This window comes from Vombatus ursinus, unplaced genomic scaffold (genome assembly GCF_900497805.2).
Source record: "Vombatus ursinus unplaced genomic scaffold, bare-nosed wombat genome assembly UNPS02014818.1, whole genome shotgun sequence".
NCBI classification, from domain to species: domain Eukaryota; kingdom Metazoa; phylum Chordata; class Mammalia; order Diprotodontia; family Vombatidae; genus Vombatus; species Vombatus ursinus.
The window spans coordinates 31,703,508-31,708,411 of NW_020954596.1; the positions used below are offsets into that span (position 1 = coordinate 31,703,508).

At 39.5% G+C, this 4,904-nt stretch overlaps 1 non-coding gene across 1 annotated transcript; it reads right to left on the minus strand.

The window, feature by feature from the left end:
• Positions 1-342: 342 nt before the first annotated feature.
• On the minus strand, positions 343-449 carry LOC114023905. Its single transcript, XR_003566850.1, has one exon. It is a non-coding gene; the product is annotated as a U6 spliceosomal RNA (small nuclear RNA).
• Between the last annotated feature and the right edge of the window lie 4,455 nt (positions 450-4,904).

Consider the following 4,904-nt stretch of genomic DNA (forward strand, 5'->3'; position numbering starts at 1 on the left):
TGTTAAACATTTACCAGCACACCACTGCTGCCAAACACAGGGGGTTGGGGGAATATTAATGACAATAACAACAGCTTACACTATCTCATGTGATCCTTGCAAAAGCTGTGTGAGGTAGATGGTGCAAGTATTATTTTCCTCATTTTACAGATGATGAAACTGACATCCATAGAAATGAGGTAAGGGTTTTTGTTTTTTTTTTTGGTGAGGCACTTGGGGTTAAGTGACTTGCCCAGCATCACACAGCTAGTGAGTGTTATGTGTCTGAGGCCAGATTTGAACTCAGGTCTTCCTGACTCCTGAGCCCGGTGCTCTATCCACTGTGCTACCTAGCTGCCCCCTAAAAATATGGAACACTTCACAAATTTGCATGTCATCCTTGAGCAGGGGCCATGCTGATCTTCTCTGTATTGTTACAATTTTAATTTATGTGCTGTCGAAGCAAGCACGAGCTAAGTTCTGGAGATTATGTGGCTAGTAAACGGCATAGGCAGGAGGTGAATCTTGCTTTTCAGACTCCAAGTCCAGCACCTTGTCCACTCCCCAGTACTGGCTATTGAACCATCATTGAGTCCACTGAGTTATGGATAAAGAAGACTTGGGTTCAAATCCTTCCTCTGACACATACTGAGTTTATGACCTTGGGCAAGCCATTTAATCTGTCATTGACCCAAACAACTTTTGAAGACTCTAAGTTTCAGAACAGTTAGTGATCTGTATAAGTAGAAGGATTTTACTCACCTCTACCCCCCTGCCCTGATGAAATCACAAATCTGATCCAAAAAATTTAAAAAAATTCTAGCAAAAATCCCTTATTTGTCTTTAGTTATCTGAATCTTTCATAGGGATGCATTATTTTGGTATGAGTTATCTGGGTGATTGTCTGAGTGTTCTATCTTCCTCTGCTGCTTATGGACCTAGATGTGACCTTCACTCTCATATCTTTTCAACCCCATCCACTACCACCCTCCATCTTGAAAAAGGTTCCCACAAAGATGATACACATAGGGAACTAAAGGGAAATATAGGCTGCGAAATATTTGCAGGGTTGGGAATATTAAATTTGTTTTAAGCTTCCTACCTGGTTTCTTCAAGGTCTACAGCACATAACCTCTTACATGATTCATGCCTGACTTAATCATATTTCCTATCTCTTTTCTTATCCTCTAGAACTTGGTGAATAATGGGTGGTTGAATAGACAGGGAATTTGCTTCCCAATTTCATGAAGTATTCAGTGAGCTAATGATGACTGCTTCATGAGATTGTTCTACTGTGCCAGTTTAAACAGTCCACCCAATAGAGTTCTGAGGAGGTAAAAGGCTCACAGACTTTTTGAAACTTCTCTGTTGTAGGGTGTTAATGACCAGACAATAACTCACCAAGAAACACCACCAGAGCTTTTTCTTCTTTTCAAGCAGCATTTGCAGGAGACAAAATTGGCTGTCTACACGTTCTTAATTCATCAGTTAATTACCAGTCCTCTGCTTTGCTTTGTCCAATATAGATCCAGTCTCTGGAAGATGAATTGTTCCAGGGAAGGTTGTGAGTTTTTTGACCTTTCCCCAAAGAAGGGTCCATTTTTATTGACTATAAAGACCTATACCACTTGAATACAGGTTATCCATTATAATATAATCAATCAACAAGTTTTTTTTCATTAAATTTTAACTATTTACCAGGCACTGTGCTAAGGGGTTGGATAGACAAAAACAATGAATGAAACAATCTCTATACTTAAGGAGCTCCTTAAAGGCAGGGATATTTTGTCCATTTTGTCATTGTTTTCCTAGTACCTTGGCTCAGCGCCTTATACATAAGAGGTGTTTAATAAATGCTATTGAATTAGATCTTAAAAACTTATTTCTATTTCTAATAATAGTACTTTTCATTTTGATAACAATTATATTCTTGAAAAACTCTTTAATATTCTTATTTAACTGAGTCTTCAACACCCTATAAATTGGGTAAAACCAAAAATATTTTAGTCATTTAACATATAAGAAAACAGATGTATAAATTGCTTACCAAAGTTTTTTTTTCTTTTTTACCTAAAGTTAGTAAAAGAGAAATATTTGAACTTGTCTCCTGATTTTTAGTCCAATGCTCACTCTTCTATGTACCACTACTCATAGGAGACATTCCACTATTCTCTTTTCCCTCCCCTTTCTCCACTGCCTCAAACGCATTCTAAAATATGTCCCCCATAGAACTTCCAGATTAAAAGCACAATCATGTATTCTTATAAAAACACATGCATTATGATCATCACCAAACACTTGTTTAGCATCTAATAATACTCAGTAGATAGAGCACTGAACTTGGAGTCTAGAAGAGCTGAATTCCCTAGACACCTACTAGCTGGGTGACCCTGGGAAAGTCACTTAACTTCTTATTGCCTCAGTTTCCTCATTTGTAAAATGGGGATAATAACACTTGCCTCTAAGATTATGAGGAGGAAATGAGGTGATGTGAAAAGCACTTTGCAAGTATTAAATCAGTATATAAATGCTATGTAGTGGTAACTGATATGTATTAGTAGCTTAGTAAATGTTTATTGATTATTTTTACCACTGCTACTACTCCCACTACTACCACTTCTATTATGACATGACATTCAATTACGCATTTGGTGACTTCATTTGCTATAATGAGTATAATTATCATCTATGCAGATGACTACAGTGATTACCTATTTTCTCTCTCCCTTTGCAACCTGTCTTCTATTTCACTTTCTGGCTATATTATGCTTTACTAGTCTTCCTATACACTTGATCCTACTGAATTGGCCTTCATTCTGTTCTTTGTACATGATATTCCCTCTCTGGTCTCTATACCCTTCTACTGGCTGTCCCCAGGCTTAAAATGCATTTCTTCTCCACCTTTGCATTTTTGAGTCTCTTGTTTCCTTGATACTCAGCTCAAGGACCACTTTCTCCATAAAACCTTTCCTGATATCTCTGACTGCTGGGCCTTCCTCCTCAAGTTACCTTGTATTTATCTCACATTTACCTGTATATGTACAAGTTGCAAACCAGGTCTTAGATTGTAAACTCCTTGAGGGCAGGATTGTAAGCTCCTTTTCCTCTCATATCTTCAGTGCCTAACAGTGCCTTAAGTTTAATAAATGTATGTTGACTGGTTATTGATTGCAAGTACTCAGCAAACTGATTTCCCATGACTCTTATTACAAGTTTTGAAGCCTCACTGAAGCTTCCCAGAAGCATCTCTGGAAGTCTCTAACCTTACCTCCAGAGATGAAAACTAGAAATTTGCCCCAGAGGCAAACAACATCAACTAGGAGAAATAGTATAAAGTACACTTTTATATTAGCTTTGCAATTTGTTATATGAAAAAAAACTAGTAATTAAGATGACTTTAGTTGAATGGGAGGGTTTGTTAGTTACAATAGTGGCTTAAGGTTTAAAATCTCAGAGTTGGAAAGGATTTCAGAGGTCATTTTGGCCAACTCAAGGTATTTAGTTTCCCATCTTTTTCCCCATTCTACCAGAGGCCTCAGTGAGGCTGTCTTTCACACAGTTTGAGGGAAGAAACAGTCTAGTTGTGGCTTGTGGAGGGAAGAAGGGCGAATGATCTTTCTGGAAGAGAGGGAAAGGGGTTATCTTGTTTACAGGATAAGATAAAGTGAAATGAGATTTATTTTTGAGAAAAATGGAGTGAGGAAAGAGACTGTTCCACAGCTGCTTGAAAACTCAGCCTCCTCTTCCTTACAGTGTACTTCTTGCCCAACCACCTTTTGGATCCCCTACACACACACACACACACACACACACACACACACACACACACACACACCTTTTTCTACTTTGCTAAAGGAATGCAGAGTGCACATATTAATGTTTGGTGTCCCCTAAATGTGCCTTTGGGGATACACTCCCTTGGCCTCAGGCAAGTTCTGGTTACCTTACCCCTTGGTCATGTACCATGAAAGGCTTTACAAAGGACATGGGACTTGCTTGGGACTGAACCTGGCATTTTAAGGGAATAATGGGTAGTCCAGTTTGGCTAAAGCAGGGTTGGGGTACCTGCGGCCTTGAGGCCAAGTGGATTCAGCCAAAAGGCCTCACTTAAGGATCGAGAAGGCCACATGTGGCCTCAACGCTGCAGGTTCCCCACCCCTGGGCTAAAGTATAAGGCAGGTAGAAGAGATTATTGGGAAATGGGGTTGGAAAAATAGGTAAGGGCCAGAGTGTGCAGGATTCTGAATGCCTCACAAAGGAGTTTGGATGTTATATTTCTAACCATGGGAAAGTACTGATGACTTGGGGCTGGGTGGTGTTGGGTAAAAAGCACTGCTTTAGGGAGACTTATCTGGCAGCAGTTTGTAGGGTGGATTAGAATAAAGAGAGATGGGAGACAGAGAGTCCTGTTAGTGTCTGTCTGTCTGTCTGTCTGTCTGTCTATCTGTCTGTCTGTCTCTCTCTCTCTCTCTCTCACACACACACACACACACACATACACACACACACACACACAGAAGATAAAAGCTAAAGCTTCCATCTCCCTCTTCAGAGGTTATTTTCATGTGACTCACTCCGTGGGCATGTGATGGAAGGGGCTTTTATAGTGGGGAAATTCTTATCAACTACCGCTTTTATAACTGCCTATTGATGACACATACTGCTTCATAATGGGAGTGCTAAAATTGGCTTTTACTTCCTTAAACCATCATTGTATTGAACCATGTAACCAGAAAATCACAATGCGGTGATCTTTCTCTACACTAATCCTTCCATGAGCGCTTAATGACTTGTCTGTTCATCTTGGAGATAATAAACCTTGCAATGGAAGCAATAGCTGTCTTGGTGACTTTGCATAAATCATTATTTGTAAAAAGTGAAGGAAAACCTATAGCTGGAAGTAGAGGAATGTGATGGCTCAACGT